The sequence below is a fragment of the Podarcis gaigeae genome, assembly GCF_964106915.1.
Source record: "Podarcis gaigeae genome assembly, chromosome: 11".
NCBI lineage: Eukaryota > Metazoa > Chordata > Lepidosauria > Squamata > Lacertidae > Podarcis > Podarcis gaigeae.
This window is the reverse complement of record NC_139687.1, coordinates 40,116,619-40,136,139: the sequence shown is the minus strand read 5'-3', so window position 1 is coordinate 40,136,139 and position 19,521 is coordinate 40,116,619. Positions and strand designations below refer to the sequence as shown.

The 19,521-nt window shown below is 42.6% G+C and overlaps 1 long non-coding RNA gene across 1 annotated transcript; it reads left to right on the top strand.

Moving 5' to 3' along the window:
* Positions 1-7,818: 7,818 nt before the first annotated feature.
* On the top strand, positions 7,819-12,277 carry LOC310827589. Its single transcript, XR_014556447.1, has 3 exons — positions 7,819-8,118; positions 9,325-9,470; positions 11,075-12,277. It is a non-coding gene; the product is annotated as an uncharacterized lncRNA (long non-coding RNA).
* The last annotated feature ends 7,244 nt before the right edge of the window (positions 12,278-19,521 follow it).

The window sequence follows — 19,521 nt, the reverse complement described above, 5'->3', positions numbered from 1 at the left end:
TGATTCTGCTTCTCTCACTTTGATCATGGCTGTATTTCAACAACGTTGCACCTGAAGCAAAAGTCAAAACAACATCAGTCTCTCCCATTCATTTTGAGGGGTAATGACACAGAAGGATAAATGTTTGGAGGTGGGGGGGGGGGGAATGGCACTGAGATAAACTGCTTCATCGTAAAGTCTGCCTTGAGAATGATATTCATCAACAATCACAATCGATGAAAAAGGTGGCAGCAATTAATTGCTCAGTAGATGTCTAATGTTTTGAAATTACTATTAATACAAATTCTTATAAAAGTTGCAAACTGCAAGTACTTTCTTGAAGAGGCAATCCAGCTAATAATAATAATAATAATAATAATAATAATAATAATAATAGGTGGTATTCAATTAAGCATTATTTGGAGTACTCATCAGTATGCGGATGATACCCAGCTCTACCTCTCTTTTAAATCAGAACCAGTGAGGGCAGTGAAGGTCCTGTGTGAGTGTCTGGAGGCGGTTGGAGGATGGATGGCGGCTAACAGATTGAGGTTGAATCCTGACAAGACAGAAGTACTGTTTCTGGGGGACAGGAGGCGGGCAGGTGTGGAGAATTCCCTGGTCCTGAATGGGGTAACTGTGCCCCTGAAGGACCAGGTGCGCAGCCTGGGAGTCATTTTGGACTCACAGCTGTCCATGGAGGCACAGGTCAAATCTGTGTCCAGGGCAGCTGTTTACCAGCTCCATCTGGTACGTAGGCTGAGACCCTATCTGCCTGCGGACTGTCTCGCCAGAGTGGTGCATGCTCTAGTTATCTCCCGCTTGGACTACTGCAATGCACTCTACGTGGGGCTACCTTTGAAGGTGACTCAGAAACTACAACTAATCCAGAATGCGGCAGCTAGACTGGTGACTGGGAGCGGCCGCCAAGACCATATAACACCGGTCTTGAAAGACCTACATTGGCTCCCAGTATGTTTCCGAGCACAATTCAAAGTGTTGGTGCTGACCTTTAAAGCCCTAAACGGCCTCGGTCCAGTATACCTGAAGGAGCGTCTCCACCCCCATCATTCTGCCTGGACGCTGAGGTCCAGCGCCGAGGGCCTTCTGGCGGTTCCCTCATTGCGAGAAGCAAAGCTACAGGGAACCAGGCAGAGGGCCTTCTCGGTAGTGGCGCCCATGCTGTGGAACGCCCTTCCAGCAGATGTCAAAGCGATAAATAACTACCTGACATTCAGAAGACATCTTAAGGCAGCCCTGTTCAGGGAAGTTTTTAACGTGTGATATTTTACTGTATTTTTGGTTTTTATGGAAGCCACCCAGAGTGGCTGGGGAGGCCCAGCCAGATGGGCGGGGTATAAATAATAAATTATTATTATTATTATTATTATTATTATTATTATTATTATTATTATTATAGACTCACTGAAACTGCTTCATATCTGATCAGATCACTGTGTTAGAAAACATATAGGATGCAAGGCAGGATACAGATCTGCTTCCACTGTGGTATAGTCCTTCCTTGACTACTGTGCTGTGGTCCTTACCTAGAACAGCAATGTTCTCCTAATTTTCGATTGATATTCTCCCCAATATCCATGCTAGACCTCCTGTTGCCTCTGTTACCTGTATTATGGGTTGGTGGCTTCAATGATTTGTTATGAGTCATAGTTTCTAGAATGACTTTGTTAAATTCAGGTTGTATATCTTTCAAGGTTCTTTTTCTTCCAGTTGTTTCATTGCTTTCTTCAATCTCAATTGGTTATAATGGTCCTCTCTGAAATGCTATAATTTGCAATGCATGAAATGTTGATAGCGTCGAATTGAAAACAAAATAATGGGGAATAACATTCCTTGGTGGTAATGACTCTATATTCACCCATTCCATTTCCCCCCAAATGTCCCCCAAATATTGCAGGTTAGGATCAATGCAACATGACAGCCTGTCAAGAATCTTGCCATAATGAGTGCTGAGTTTAGCAATGGTTGCACAATTATTTATTATTTGCACGGTTCCTGTTGGGCTACTTTGGCTAATAGTTGACTGCAAACCTATTTTGAGACATTTGGTGCATGTTACAGATCCTGAGTTGTATCTCTTGCCCTTTGCTGAATTCAGTTATGCTCTTGGCTCCATTTATCACTTGGGGGCATTTTGCAGAAATTGTCATGTGTTTTGCATTTTGTCTTGCTGTTGCATTTTTGAATTTGTATCATTTAAACCACCTTAAGAGATCTCTACTCAGAAAGGGAGCCTATAAATATATATATTTTTTTAAAAAAAGATATTGTCAAGGTGATCTGAAACGGAAGAGAACTGATATAGCTGTTTTGCAAATACAGTGGTACCTCTACTTACATTCACCTCTGGTTACGTATCCTTCCGGATACATGTGTGGCAAACTCGGAAATATTTTTCTGGGTTTCACCACACGTGCATGTCCAGAGGTACTCTATGCATGTGAAGAAGTGCTAAACCATGCTGTGCACATGCACCGAAGCAGCACCTCTGGATATGCACACCTTGGGATCCGACCAGAGCTCTGGAACAGATCCCGTGTGCAGCCAGAGGTACCACTGTACTGTGGGTATCTATCAATGAAGAAAGCAACCCTCTATGCTTTCAGTAGCCATTTCTGAATCTAATATGGCCATCATGATGGAAATGTTATGACTAGTCTCCAACATTCACTTGGTCATTGGGAATAATTTTCTGGCTCAAATGCAGCTGGAATCTTGCCCCCAATGTAAATTTGCAACAAGCGCAATTGATTCCAATATGGCACCTAAATGCACTATTTGCCAAATTGACAACATTATTTTTCTGGCACAGGCTGACCACTTCTAATTATAAGAGACGTTTGTCATTTGTGGCAACCAGTGTCCAGTGGCCACAAAATTTAGGGGGGGGGTGCATCCAGCACACAATGCGAATGTTCCATCCTTGCAAGGATTTCTACTTGCTCAGTGTTATACCTCCCTCCTGTACCTGCTTTTTTAAAAAAAACAATTTTAGGGATTCCCCCAACCCTCTGGAGGAGATTGGGGAGAGCACATATGGGGAGAGGAGATGGGCATAAATTCCATTGTGCAAGCAGAAATCCTTGCACTGATGGGGCACATTTGTTGAATATTTCACTAGAAATTTTATCGGTCACTTTATACTAATATTGGGAGTGGGGAGTTGTTCCCAGCATCAGTGTACATGATTCATTTTCAGCCTTTTTTTAATAAAAAAAATCATAATCCTTCAGCAAAAAAGCACTTATAGGCACCATGCCACAGTACAAGCTCAATTAGCTCTCCTTGAACAAGACCAGAAATTTCTTCAGCTAAGAAGGGAAGTCCATTGAAAATGTTGGCCAGCTGGGGCCCTACTGGGCAGCCAGGTCACCTGATCCTTGCTGAACTGAAAAGGGCTACCAGACCCCTCTGCCAGCAAGCAGCCTGGGTGGCAATCCAGAGAATAAGATGCCTTGGAAAGGCTGCCTGAGCCCCCAATTTGAAGCCCCTGTTGCTTGACAAATGTGTGAGCAAGACTGTAACTTTGAAACATGATTTAGAAATTAGGAGAGACATTCCTTTTTTCCTGCCACTGATTGGAATGGGCTTACGTCACTCCATTTCAGTTGGCATTATTGAATTGTATTAGCACACAGTGGGCCAATATTAATTTCCACGCATCTATAAAAGCGGCACATTTTCGAACTAATATCTCAGTGAGGCTGTTTGCCCAGTTGCAGGTCAGGGCAATGCTAATCTACAATGTATTAATATAATACAAGTCCAGTCAGTCCTTCTATGCTACAGCATTTCTATTGCCAGCTCCTAGAAAATGTAATAGGTTTGCTGCACTTTCGAGGTGCACTTTTGACCTTGGTCTCTGGAGGGAATTCTCAGAGGCCAGTCATCCATGTACTGAAAGAAATTAGTATTTCTGCTCTGGGATGAGCTGCTGTAGCTGGTATATGTCTGGGGATTGTGTGTGTGGGATGCAACTTATTCCGAAAGCTAATACAGCAAGGCAAGATTGATTTGCATGGCATCATTTGAAGGACTTGGAAAGGAAGAATAATTGCAGTTTGCTGTCCGAAAGAGATGAAGCATGAAGAGATGTATGATACATTTTTCATCAGATAACTTTTCAGAACAGCAGCTCCCAAACTTATTAATATGATTCACCATTGCAATTTAATTTTTGCTGCTGCTGGTGGGTATCCATTTCTCAGTCACCCCACAAGCTGGAAGAGATCCTATACTTGACTATATGCCGTGCATTGTTTGCGGAGGCTTGGAGGACAAAAGCAGCCTTCCAGGGCTCTCTGTCTGATCCTTTGAACTCTCCCCAAGCTGCACTTCCACCCCATCCACACCCTCTCTACCCAAGCCTTTATTCTGAGTCCTCCTTGACTGTTTTTGCCTGGCTGAAATGGGTTCTTGAACTCTGATAATGTCTCTTGCACACCTGGATGGGGGACAGAAGGGTGTGTGAGAGTGTGTGTAGGAACAGTTAATTGTTTGATTGCACACTAGAATGGAGAATGCCTGTATGTACATATTGCTGAAGGGTTCAACACTGGAAAATTGGAGTATACTAAGCCAAAGGAGTGCTCTCTGATCTTCTAGCTGAGCTGATAATTAATTGTTTGTGTTCTCTGCTAGCTCTCACATGCGTGTTTAACCTTAGATCTCATGAGGGTATTCAACTGCAAATTTGCCCCCTTGAAGGGAGTTGCCTGTTAGTCTTTCTCTGGACAGCACAGAGACAACAAAGGATGTGATAATGATGCCTGTCCAGGAACTGCATAGCCTTAGGCTGGATGCAAGCTAATGTAAGCTAAGGAGGAGACAAGGCATTGATTTTTGCTCTGATTATAATTATGTTATATATTTAAGAAGAACCGCCAATGCTTGGATAGGCATATGTTTTATGGATGTATCGCTGATGGTTTTGTACCTGTTTTGAAGAAGTTCTGGTAAGTAAAGCTTTGAATCATGATTATGAGTCTGGACAATTTTTATTCCAAAAGGAGTCAGCTTTTATGCATCCAATAGCTTCATGCTGCATAATATTAATATCTGCAACGGAAACTAGCCTACTGTACAAAAGTCAATATTATATTTATTGCTCCACTCTGGTCCCACTCACCACTGGAATGGCCCCTGTAAATTTGCCCAGAAGGGAGTGTGGTCCCACTGAGAGCTGAGCATGCTCAGTAGTCATGAAATGCTAAATGGCTGTTGAGTAGGGGAAATAAAAGTGTGAGAGAGGGGATGGAATGATATATCATGGGAAAGGATGAGGCTGGCTGGCACAACAAACAGGGCATTCAACATACTGCAGAAATTTGTAGCAGGAACCACTTGTCATGGTTAATAGTCATTGATGGATCCATCTTCCATTAATTTATCCAATCCCCTTTTAAAGCCATCTGTGAGAGCAATGCCTTCAGAGTACTTCTGTTTCTGCCTCTTTGCCTTTCTGGTAAAATTTCAGCTGAAATTTCATAGCTTATTCCAGAGTTGAATCTCCTCCCCTCCCCCTTTCCTGAAAGCAGCAACATACAAAATTCACTGCTGACATCAGCACCTGAAGATCTAATGAATTCACTGGCCTGTGCTTTCAGCAAATTTGGCTCAGCATCCCTAGTGAGCAAAATGTCACATTACCTCTGCTGAGCAGGACATTTCACATAAAATATTAGCAAAAACAATTAACTTTAAGCCATTAATCCCGTGGATGCTACTTTGCACCACATAAGGATTTAAGCCAATTCCCTGTAAATGTCTTTGGCTTAATAGATTATATTATGAAATGTAAAATTGAGAGATACTAAATTAGCTGAAATATTATTTCTATATCAATTTTAGTTGAACAAATAAGAGCCAGCGAGTAATAGGGCAAAAGATTAATGTTATATCAATATACACAGGTACAATTTGCATATTTTATTTTGCATTTCATTATCATTCATTTTCACAAAATTATTTGGGAAGGCAGGATATAATTTAGAACTTTGCATAGAAAGCATGGAGTGAAAATAAAGGACCAGCAGAAAAAGCTCCTTTCTCCCATTGCTACATGCTGCAAATGAGTAATGGCGGCATACTTTCAGATGCTGTAACATGACCATGACATCTTAGGTGGAGGTCAGGCTTAGGTGAATAAAGGAATTGTGAGGGAGTTGGGAAAACCAGACTAACTCAGAGTTGGTAGGAGACAGATGCAGCCAGTGGATGTATAGGTTGGGTTGGGGGATTGCTTTCTTTTCTTATATATTTTTTTTATCTTGACTGATCCAAGGAGGCTAACACTATTGCAGTCTTTAAAAATAATTACACAACAGACTGCAACAACTAACTTGGAGGAGGGAACAAGCAAAAACAGCAAAAGCAATAAAACCCAGCAGATATTCAAAACAGTAATAGCAGAGTCAATAAAAAAACAACCGTATTCTTTCAGCCCAAATGCTTTTCAAAATAGCCAGAATATAGCCTGTTGCTTGCAGCTGCACAGTATTCTTTGCTCTGTCACGTTTCCCTGGAGAAGGCATTCCATAATGTTGGTTCCATAACAAGAAAGGCCTTGCTTCTAGTGGACCTTCGCTGATCATGGTATCTCCCCTGCTGGACCTCACTTGGTGGAGGTATTAGGACAGTGTTGCCTCTTATACATCACCCCACAACACAAAAGACCAAAAAAACCCAACCCTACAAATTTGCATAGAGTTTGCATATGCTAATTTATGGGCCGGATTCAACTAACTGGACCTTCTGGCGAGCCTACTCAAGGATTTCCACTAGCTCAAGGGGGCTTTCACCCTCTCCTCCCCCCGCATGCTCACATGTGCCTCCTGCAATTCAGGTGGAGGGTTGGGAGAACCCCCAAAACAGTATGGGGGTCTGTGCTTAAAAGCATTCCATTGGGGAAGCAGAAATTCTTGAGCTGACAGATCATTTGTTACAGCGTGAGGATGAATTCCTCTGTATATGCTGAGTCGCAAATTTAGACATCAAAATAGTCTAAACAGAAATATAATGCATGAACTATACCAGGGAAATCTATGACTAGGGACCTCTGTGCTTAGTCTGCTTTCGAGATGGCAAACTCAAGACTCATTATCTCCCTTCTTACCTTAAAAGCAGACGAGGACCAGACAACACATCAAATGGAAGACACTTTCAGAGGACTGTCCTTTGTAAAGCAGGGCTTGTGACCATCCTACACTCACAGCCAGGTGAGCAGCAGCAGGGAGTACAGAAGAAAGAAAACACAGTAAAACAGGGATGAGAAGTGAATGTGTTGGAAAGCAAAATGGTCAAGACAGAATAAAGCTGCTGACTCCTTTATATGGACTGAAGAATGGCAAAAGATGTTCCACTGCCTGTTACAACCCCATTAGCAGTATTCCCAACTAGAGCCAGCTGTGCATGTAGATAACAAGCATTAGGAAGTGGGGGTTGGCTGAATTCGTTCAGCTTAGTGGGTCACAGGTTGTGCAGGCTCCTCTTGGTGGAATACTACAAATCCTTTAACAGCACATAACTCCAGTATTCAAAAGCGTGCAGTGGCAGCCCGTATGCTAGCAGGCTAGCTTCAGGATTATTGCATTACTTTACAAGACCCTTAACAACTCAGGTTGAGGATACCTTAGGGACTGTCTGATTCCTTATATTCATGCCCTATCCTAGGGGTCTTTGGGGCAGTCGCTATTGGCCCAGATGCACAGATCTCATCCACCAGGAGCCAGGTGTTCAGTTTTCTGGGCCCCATTTTATAGAGTTCCCTGCCAGCTGAGGCCTGACTTGTACAAACACACACACACACACAGAGAGAGAGAGAGAGAGAGAGAGAGAGAGAGAGAGAGGGAGTTTTTTTCTGGGGGTACGCAGGGGTATGCAAACCCATAAACATTTTGTGACTCTAATGGGAGAAGAAGCTAAAAGTTTTTAAAAAATTAGTTTCTTCTCTAGCACAGCGAATCGTCAGTTCCGTTGCTACCCCCGATGGCGGCCTCATTTCCTGTCACGCTGTTTCCTGAGTCTCAGGCAGAAGCGAGCGTTTAATGTGTGAAGCAGTGTGGAATGTGGATGTGTGGTGATTGTAACTTCATGATTTTTGAAAGGATGACATCTGAGGTAACACATGTTCTTTGTACTTTTGTCCATTTACTGTATTTATTTTTCCAGATTTGAACTATAAAATGGTGGTTTTCTTGAGTCAAAATGACTCAAACATTTTTTTAAGGAAACAAAAGCACTGTATATATTCTAGCAGGCATTTGCACTGAATTCTGATTTTTCCAATTTTAACTCCATTTTTATTTCCCCTATATTGAGCTTCTTATACACTGCTGAGAGACACTTGTAATTAAGTGGTATATGTTAATGTAGTCTAAATATATAACGGGGTTGAAACAGAGGAAGCAGAACTTGGTGAAAGAAAATGGCAGCATCTCACAATCCACAGCAAAGGGGGCCTGGTGAAAAGGGAAAGAACACAGAGATGTTAGGAGGCTCCTTGAGGCAGCCTGGGCACCATTTAGTCTGTCTCGGTTGTACCATTTCTCAAGACCAAATAATTCCTGTCTCCAAAGATCCCAGTAAGAGGTCTATTGTGACTACTAAATTCTCTCTCTCAAAAAAAATTTTTTTTAAGAAAAAAAGGAAATTATCCCTCCCAAACCAATTTCCCTGCTGTGAATGAAACCATTTTTCTTAATATAGCAAGCAATTAAAAAGCTTTGCATAGCACCAAAGTAAATGCACTTTACAGAGAGAGAATGCAAATGCCTCAAGTTGCAGTGGTTTTCCTTTGCCAGCTCTCAGCAAGCGGCCATTTAGCTTTAATTGTTCCTAACCGTGTGGGCCAATTAAGAATGACATCAGCAGAGCAAGGATTATTTGTTAATCTGTAAAATGTATATACTAGACAGTTCCTCTTTTGGCCATGGTTCTCCCCACACAGCGCATGAGAGAGGGTGGAGAAGGGAAGGGAATTTAGCCAGCTGGAAATCTCCAAGAAATCCTTGGATATTAGCAAGCAATTGGTGATAAGCAAGATAAATGGACAAAGGTAATGTAAGAGAACCAAATTTAGAAAGCATGTGCTTGTTTCTGGAAAGATGGGTATGGCTGGACATGCAGCCAAAATGATAAGCAGGATATAAACCTCTCTGTCAAGCATCCAGCAACTGCCTGACATAAATTTATAAAATTATGCACGATGCAGAAAGCAGATAGAGAAATTCTTTTCTCCCACTCTCATAACAGAACTGGTAAACATCCAATGACCTGGATGTTGGAAGTTTCAGGACAAATAAAAGAAAGTACTTCTTCACACAGCACATAGGAAAACTGAAACTCACTCCCACAGAAGGCAGCCATGAATTTGAGTGGCTTTAAAAGAGGATTAGAAGAATTCATGGAGGACAAAGCTAAAATGGCGCTGTCAGGCCGGTGTCAGGATCCAGTCAGCAATAACTCACAAGGTATCAGTGAATTATTCAAAGAAACAAAACAGCTCAGGCCTAGCAAGCCCAGCAACTATTCCCAGCAGATTGTGCCCCGATGAGGCAGTTGCAAGGATTGAAGGTTCTCGCCATCCCACTGCTCTCTAAGTCTCCTCCTCCCCTTGATCTGTTCCAAGCAACCTGGGACTTCTTTGCCCTGTCTGTTTCTGCTCAGCATCCAAAAATGCATTTGGACATCCATTTCTTAATTTGTTTACATTGTAGTAATGCTGCTTTTGCAACCCACCTTAGATCAGAGCTTGACCTGGTCATTGGTCTCAATCCAATCCCGTAGTCACCTTTGACTGGACTTAACTGTGCAGGGGTCCTTTACCTTTTTACCTTTTTTACATTAGAATATAGGCCCTATATTATAGGGACTCATCACAGATAATGAATTCATCATTATCTTCATACACAAGCTACCATTATGTGTTGCATTCACTGTGTGCTCAGCTTGACTGAGTGGCCTTCATTTACCTAGAAGGAAGTCTCGCTGATTTGAAGGGTAATTACTCTGAAGTAAGGATGCTTAAAGGGACGTGGGTGGCGCTGTGGGTTAAACCACAGAGCCTAGGACTTGCTGATCAGAAAGTTGGCAGTTCGAATCCCCGTGACGGGGTGAGCTCCTGTTGCTTGGTCCCAGCTCCTGCCAACCTAGCAGTTCGAAAGCACGTCAAAAAGTGCAAGTAGATAAATAGGTACCACTCCGGCAGGAAGGTAAACGGCGTTTCTGTGTGCTGCTCTGGTTTGCCAGAAGCAGCTTAGTCATGCTGGCCACATGACCCGGAAGCTGTACACCGGCTCCCTCGGCCAATAAAGCGAGATGAGCGCCGCAACCCAGAGTTGGTCACGACTGGACCTAATGGTCAGGGGTCCCTTTACCTTTTTAAGGATGCCTAGGATAGTGGCTGTAAGATAGATATACAGTGGTACCTCGGAAGTCCCTTCTTAAACCAAAAACGTTCTTAAACTGAGGCACGCTTTCCCTAATAGGCCTCCTGCCACCAGTGCCCTTCCACAGCTTGGATTCCGTTCTTAGACTGAAGTAAAGTTCACAAACCAGGACACTACTTCTGGTTTTGTGAAGTTCATAAACCGAATCGTTTGTAAATAGGGCTATTCTTAAACCGAGGTACCACTGTAAATATATAGACAGACATAGGGTGGAATTTAACACTGCACTAATACAATCTTCCCATCGGTTGAAGAATTTATGTTTGCCAGATACAATAATCTCTCCTCTCCTCTCCTCTCCTCTCCTCTCCTCTCCTCTCCTCTCCTCTCCTCTCCTACATGTTGTTCTGGACCCACTACAAATATATTGCCTCGGGTGCCACCACAAAATGGCTGCCATGGAAAGCAAAATAAGAAGTGACGTTACTATGTGCCGGTGAGTGCTTTCACCCCACAAAAAGGTTTGTGTGTGTGTGTAGTATTTCAGACACCTGCCACTCTAGATGGTTTGTTTGTAATGGGCACAATACAACACAAGTAAAAATACAAAAAAAGTTGTTTCAATCTGCAGAGCAGAAGTGCATGGAGGTGGAATGTGAATACAATGTTCTTTCTGTATATTTTAGGCTGCTTGCAATCCATGGTAAGAAAAGAAGAGCTTCTCTTGTTCCTCGTTCCTGACTGGAGCTGCATTAAGAAGTGTGCTGGGATTCCCAGATTGCTATTAACAACTGCAGGGATTCTATCCTTTTTGGAATCCCTTTAACAGACGACTCCATCAGCATCCCTCTTTTTCTCTTTTCTCTGTTGCTTTTCTGTGCTGATATGAAGAGTGATATGTCTGCTGGTGGTGATGAAAAGCTACATCACTGCCGGCTTCCCTCAAGTGGAGGCCTGCCAGTGCCAATCATTGTTACAGCAACTAACTCATCTCAGCTGTCCATGAAATCCGAAATCTTCCTTGGGGTTTTCTGCCATGCTACAGACAATCAATCCAAAGATGTTGATATCTAGAAGTTTAAAGCAGATGCGGCTACAATTCTTGACCCGGCAAGTGGCTCTGGGATTTAACCACAGTCTTCGAGACCACAACCAGCCCAGCTGTGAGGATCGCAGTGCCAGTAATAATAGATCACATGGCTTCTGCAAGGAACGAAATTAAGGGTAGGTTGTGACCAAAGGATGGGAAACAACACTGAAAAAGCCTTTGAGAGACATTATGTCAGAATGATTGTAAATCATCGCAAGGCTGAGAACTTATCAGTGGTATGTACTTTATTTATTCTTACTGTTCTTGTGATTGAGGATGGTCTCGGTTAACATTTCTGAAAATGTAGTCATAGTCAGCTTCCCTGTATTCTTTACATATAATATTATACTATATAGATAGATGGTAAATTTTGGGGGGAAATTCTATCCAATGGGTTAAACAAATTTTAAGTATACCATATCACTCATACAACCCACAGATTAATCAACAACAAATCATAACTGATACTTCTAGCATTTTTGAGTCATAACATTCAGTTAGATTTCTGCCCAATTTTGCTGCATAACTTCCAGCAGTCTTCTTATATTCTGATATTTATTCTTGTTTTTTGCTTCTACTATTGAAGCAATTTAATTATCCCACCATTCTAACAAGCCTTTTTTTTTTGCAACATATATATCCCACATTGTCTTAGAATATGAAATCTTATGCATTATTATTCTATGCCAAATATAACATTTCCATTCTTCTAAGGATGACAGTTTTTGTCCCCCTCCTCCCACTTTAAACTACTAACATACAGGCTGATTGGAAACCATTGTGGTGTTTTTAGATAATACTTGGGCCACAGTGCCTGTGGGTAGTTTATTTCTTGTGATTTTCTTGACAGTCATAATTACAGTAACCTATATATATATATATATATATATATATATATATATATATATATATATATATTTGCTTTCGTAGATTTTCACGGGTACAGGAATGCAGGTTTTGGTGTCCTCGGGTGTCTTCCCGTGTAAAAGTTGGGGTGTCTAGGCGACGTTTCGACGAGGTCTCACTCGTCATCTTCAGGCTGGTGCTTTCGGCTTCTTGTTACTGGAACAGAGCGGGATCTCAATGTTTGAGTTCCTATAAATACTGTAGAGGGGGTGTGGTGTCTAGCCTCCAATGTTCTGGGCAGAGAGGAAGTTCCCAGGCTAGTGTGCCTTTTCTTCTTTTGTTCCTTAATTACTTGAGAGATACCTTGAGTGATTTCTTGAGTGATATCCTGAGTACCACTTAGGTGGGTCATTAGGTGTGGATTAGTTGCTAAAGTCTTTGTGTCTTGACCTCTTGAACTTTGTGAAGAGTTTTCCTGAGAAGATGGCTGTATTGCACTTAGTTGTGCTTTGGCTTGGCTTCGTGTATAGGGGCGAGCTGTGGTTTTGTGGCTTGTGTCAGCCAGATCTGTGTAGGGATTGCAGGGGGGTGCAGCATCCGGAGGTGCCACCATGGATTGGCTACTGGATGGTGTCAGTAATTCATCTGTGGAGAGGGTCTGGGTTTGGGTCTGGTGTGGTTGATTGGTGTTGGCGTTCTGTGTGCCTCTGGATCTGGTGTCAGTTTTTGTGGGGAGGGCTAATTTCCAGATGTCTGGCAAGCGGGATGTGTCGTCACGCTTGTTCATGTTGTGAGGGTGTTTCTCTATCTCGATGGCTTCCATGATTATTCTCTTGTGGTGATGTTCCGTGTTAAAGAGCAATTTGGAATCTGCAAAATTAATTTCGTGTCCTGTTTCTTTCATGTGTTGGAAAAGAGAGGAAGTTTTTTCTTCTTTTTTGACGGCATTCTTGTGTTCTGCGATACGTGCATTTATTCGTCTGTTTGTTTGTCCAATGTACGTGGCTGGGCAGACTTTGCAGGGTATTTCATAGATCCCTTGGTTTTCCAACTGGATTTTATCCTTGGGGTTTCTGAGGATATTGGCTATTTTTTTTTGGTTGGTGCAAAAGGCTGTTTTGATATTGTGTTTATGGAGGATTTTGCTAATTTTATCTGTAGTGCCCTTGATATAAGGAAGGAGGGCCATGCCATTGTTTTCTTCTGTGTCTTGGTTTTTGGGGGGTGTTTCCTTTTGGATTAGCTTCGTAATCCTGTTTTGCTGGTATCCATTGGCAATTAACACATTTGAGAGATTCTGTAACTCAGTTGTCAAGTGGTCTTTGTCAGCCAGGCGTTTGGTTCTGGAGATGAGAGTCTTGGCTACAGAGTTTATTTGTGCAGGGTGGTGGTGTGATTGTGCATGTAAGTAGCGGTTGGTGTGTGTTTTTTTCTGGTAGATAGTGTGTCCTAGGGAGCCATCAGGTTTTTTGTAGATTAGGACGTCAAGGAAGGGAAGTTGGTTGTTGGCTTCTATTTCCATAGTGAATTGTATTTTGGGGTGTAAGTTGTTGAGATGTGTGAGGAAGCTATCCAGTTTTTCCTTCCCGTGTGGCCAAATTACAAAGGTGTCGTCAACATATCTGAGCCAAAGTTTGGGTTTGTGTTCTGACTTGTCTAAAGCATTGGTTTCAAAGTGTTCCATGTACAGGTTTGCGATGACCGGTGAGAGGGGTGATCCCATAGGTGCTCCTTCTATCTGTTTGTATCTTTGTCCATTGTGGATGAAGTACGTGTTGGTTAGGCAGTGGTTGGTCAGGTCCAAGAGGGGGTGTCAAAAAAGAAGAAAAAACTTCCTCTCTTTTCCAACACATGAAAGAAACAGGACACGAAATTAATTTTGCAGATTCCAAATTGCTCTTTAACACGGAACATCACCACAAGAGAATAATCATGGAAGCCATCGAGATAGAGAAACACCCTCACAACATGAACAAGCGTGACGACACATCCCGCTTGCCAGACATCTGGAAATTAGCCCTCCCCACAAAAACTGACACCAGATCCAGAGGCACACAGAACGCCAACACCAATCAACCACACCAGACCCAAACCCAGACCCTCTCCACAGATGAATTACTGACACCATCCAGTAGCCAATCCATGGTGGCACCTCCGGATGCTGCACCCCCCTGCAATCCCTACACAGATCTGGCTGACACAAGCCACAAAACCACAGCTCGCCCCTATACACGAAGCCAAGCCAAAGCACAACTAAGTGCAATACAGCCATCTTCTCAGGAAAACTCTTCACAAAGTTCAAGAGGTCAAGACACAAAGACTTTAGCAACTAATCCACACCTAATGACCCACCTAAGTGGTACTCAGGATATCACTCAAGAAATCACTCAAGGTATCTCTCAAGTAATTAAGGAACAAAAGAAGAAAAGGCACACTAGCCTGGGAACTTCCTCTCTGCCCAGAACATTGGAGGCTAGACACCACACCCCCTCTACAGTATTTATAGGAACTCAAACATTGAGATCCCGCTCTGTTCCAGTAACAAGAAGCCGAAAGCACCAGCCTGAAGATGACGAGTGAGACCTCGTCGAAACGTCGCCTAGACACCCCAACTTTTACACGGGAAGACACCCGAGGACACCAAAACCTGCATATATATATATATATATATACCAAGAGGGAAGTGGGTGGTGCTGTGGGTTAAACCACAGAGCCTAGGACTTGCCGATCAGAAGGTTGGCAGTTCGAATCCCCGCGACGGGGTGAGCTCCTGTTGCTTGGTCCCAGCTTCTGCCAATCTAGCAGTTCGAAAGCACGTCAAAGTGGAAGTAGATAAATAGGTACCGCTCCAGCGGGAAGGTAAACGGTGTTTCCGTGCGCTGCTCTGGTTCGCCGGAAGTGGCTTAGTCATGTTGTACGCCGGCTCCCTTGGCCAATAAAGCAAGATGAGTGCCGCAACCCCAGAGTCGGTCACAACTGGACCTAATGGTCAGGGGTCCCTTTACCTTTTTATATATACCAAGTATGTCTAAAAACTTCAAGTCTTGTCCAAATATTCAACATAACGCTTCCTGAAGTTCACAATTCAATGCTTTATTTCTGGTCTGAAAATGCATGAAATATTAAACAAGCCAAAGTGCATTTATTTAGGGCATAAAAGTGTATATATTAGTGAAGATAACAAAAAAATACAAATTATTTTAGAAGATTTTGCTTTCAAAAATGTGTATATTGGTTAAAACTGCAAACAAAAACCACATCTATTAGGAGGTATTTGCACTAAAACAATTACAAATTGTCATGATAATTTTTTAAAAAAATGCAAATTGCTGTGGAAAGGTGAAGAACTGAATTTAGACCTGGAAAAATGAGAACCAGAGATACATCAAAACAGACAGATTCTTACATCCCAAATCCCAAATACAGAAGCTGAAGAATCAGGAAAATGGTTTGGGAAAGTGAATGTGGGCCAGGGGCCATTTCACAAAACCACTTTTCCTAGAATTACTGGATTAGTTTCATGAATCATGGGCCAAATCACTTCTTTTTTTCCCTGCCCTGCCTGAGAGTCAGCTGAATTTTCAGATTTCTGACCTTGAACATGGTGGGAGAGAAAAATTCATATCTGCATTCACAGAGAAGAAGGAAAGCTAACTCCCCCAGCTTTGTAAGGTCAGGTGCTTGTCGGTGTGAAGATAGAAGGTCCAGGATGAAGAAGAAAATAGAGGAATCTACTCTCATGAAAGTGGCAAAGGTAGTCTTAAAAAATGTCCAGTGAAGGTATAAATACACGATGAAGCAATCTGTGAAAGACTGCCTCCTTCCCTATGGGTCCTCTCATGTGCAGAGATCAGCAGATAACCCTTTGGGTAGTTCCATCATCCTCAGAGGTTTGCAGGTGTGGCGACCCACAAGAAGGCATTTTCTGTGGTGGCATCTAAGCTGTAGAATTCTCCTTCATTGAAGGTGCACTTCTGTATCCTTCCATTGACAGCTGATAGAGGGAGAGAGAGCGAGAGAGAGAGAGAGAGAGAGAGAGATCCTATTCTCTTGATGCAGTTGCTTTTAACTGATTTTAATATTGCATTTTAGTATTATTTTGACTTCCCCCGGAACTTCTTAGAGAAAGGTGGGTAAGGAATCTTGTCAAAGACAACAACAACAGCAGCAACTGTTGTTATACTGAAGTGTGAGAATAGCCCCATGGCAGCATGTGTACCTCGTAGCACTATAACTTGTCAAGGCCAAGGGTAATTTATCCGGGTCTCTCTTGCTCTCCATTGCTCCACTAAACCTGGAACAGCGTCACTTGTGAGCACTGTAATTCGTTCAACAGTGAAATTGCGTCCTGTTGGGAAGATGCTATTTTTGTTAGCTGTTATCTGAGCTGAGCTGGCTGCTTTCTCTTGTGCAGTCACAGAGAGGCCGTTTCCCCCACCTGTAATAAGCCTGTGATCTCAATGAAATCTCAACAAAAGCATCCATGACAGACGGCCACCCAACCTCTGCTTAAAAACCTCCAAGGAAAGAGAGTCTACCACCTTCCAAGGGAGTTCATTCCACTGTTGAACAGCTCTTGCTGTCAGAAAGTTCTTCCTGAAGTTTAGTCGGAATCTCCTTTTTGAGTCCTACCCTCCAGAGCAGGAGAAAACAAGCTTGTTCCATCTTCTATGATAGCCAAGAAGATATTTGAAGATCAGTCTACTCTTATCCAGGCTAAACATACCCATCTCCCTAATCCTGATCGCCCTCCTCTGCACACGTTCCAGCTTGTCTATATCTTTCTTAAATTGTGGTGCCCAGAACTGGACACAGTATTCCAGATGTAGTCCAACCAAAGCAGAATAGAGTGGTACTATTATTTCCCTTGATCTGGACACTATATTTCTGTTGTTGCAGCCTAGAACAGCATTAGCTATTTTTTGCTGCTGCATCACACTGTTGACTCATCTTAAGCTTGTGGTCTACCAAGACCGCTAGATCTTTTTTACATGTACTACTAGTAAGCCAGGAGTCCCCCATCTTATATTTGTGCAGCTGGTTCTTTCTGTCTAAGTGTAGAACCTTACATTTGTCCCTATTGTTAACATTAGTGTTGTGTTTTGATCATTGTAATAAGCCTGGTGGCATGTTTGAATATGCCAGATGGCAGACTTCTTTTTTAAAACTAAGGTAAATAAATAAGTGTATGCCTTGTTTGATACATGCATTTGAAAGCTTTTTTTGTGGCTGATGTGTTTAGAGAGCACTGCACAATACTTCTTTGGCATCTCTTACTCCCTACAAGGATTAGTTTTCAAATCCGTAGCGTAACTATTCAGAAAACCCAGCCTTACACTACTGTATCGCCTAACCTTTGAAGAGATCAGCATGACCTTAAAGGATGGAAATTACATCTGACTGCCATTAAACAGACTTCCATAAAAAGGCTTGTTTGATAAGGGCAAACTACAAGGAAATGTTTGATTCCATAAGCACAAAAGCAACATAAAACATGAAGGGAAATGTTAAAAAGTCAAATAGTTGTCTACCGTAATACTGTAGAAAGAGGGAGAGAGAAATATTATCTAGTTTGCTACTTGGAACCAATTGATATTTGTCTAGGTATTTAATTTCTGAACTCTTGGGTTGAAGCCTACACATGTTTGAGAGGTAGAGTGCCAGGTTGCTAGAAATAGAAATTGGACCAACAGAGCCCAAATGAGGCCAAGAGTTGGTATCAGACAGAATTCTGCAGGTGGCCTTCCATTTTGTTCCCTCACACGTTAAAATGAGTTCCAAACAAGGCGAAATAGGTCTGCATGACTAGGATGTGCCTCAGGGGCTAGGTAGCATTGGATGGGGGTGGTTAGGTGGGCATCGGTGAGGGGGACGAAATTAAAGTAAATACAGTTTAAGCAGCACTTATCTCCTAAGAAAGGGATGAGGAACGTTGTACTGCAGCTCCTGTCAGCATGGCCAATGGTCAAGGAGTTGTAGCCCAATAACATATTTCCTTGTGTAGCACCTGCTGTGCCTTTGAACAGCCTATGTATCACACTGATCTAAGCACCAAAGATTTTGGTAGAAACTGCACCCTGAGTTTGAGTTCCTCATCGAATGGGAGCCAGGACATACAGTTCCCATGAGCAGAACTCTGTTCACAGGACAATCTCGCTAGAAGAAGTATGGGGCAATTTTATTTGGCTTGTTGTTCTTTCCCCTTTCCAGTACAGTGGACGCTCGGGTTGCAAACGTGATCTGTGCGGGAGGCATGTTCGCAACCCGCAGCGCCGTGTCTATGCATGCACGGGTCACGATTCGGCACTTTTGCGCATGCACAAACTGCAATTTAGTTCTTCTGCTCATGCACAAGGACCGAAACCTGGAAGTAACCCGTTCTGGTACTTTCTAGTTCGGCATGGTGCGCAACCTGAAAAAAACGCGACCTGAAGTGTCTGTAACCTGAGGTATGACTGTAGTGTATTGTCAATTTGTAAATATATATTTTTTAATTTTAAAATTTGAAAACTAGGATAGCATAGTTATTCTATTGTATATGTTTCATATCCTCCAAGGAAGTTCACCATACAACTTCTGAAGGGCTGTCACATGGAAGATGGAGCAAGCTTGTTTTCTCCTGCTCTAGAGGGTTGTACACAAACCAATGGCTCCAAGTTACAAGAAAGGAGATTCCAACTCAACATCGGGAAGAACTTTCTGACAGGAAGAGCTGTTCGGCAATGGAATGGACTCCTTCAGGAAGTTGTGGACTCTCCTTCCTTGGAGGTTTTTAAGCAGCGGTTGGGTGGCCATCTGTCATGGATGCTTGAGATTCCGGCATTGCAGGGGGTTGGACTAGATGACCCTTCATGTCCCTTCCAGCTCTATGATTCTAACAGTCCTGTGAGGTAGGCTAGGAATCACCTAACACAACCCAATGCACTTTGTAACAAAGCAGAGACTTGCACCTGGATTCCCCACATGCAAATATGAGAATTAAACCATAAAACATTTAGCAATGCTCCCTGGAAGCACTTTGTTCCGTTAGCATTTCATTGCTAGCCCATATTGGCTCTGTTGTAGCACTACAGCTGCGGTTTTGAGATATAAATGGCAAGAGTCAACGTGCTGAAAATTCAACACATTCCCCGAGCAGCAAAGGGATGCAAGACAAATGTTACAGTATTACTGACAACACCAGTAATGCTTATGTAA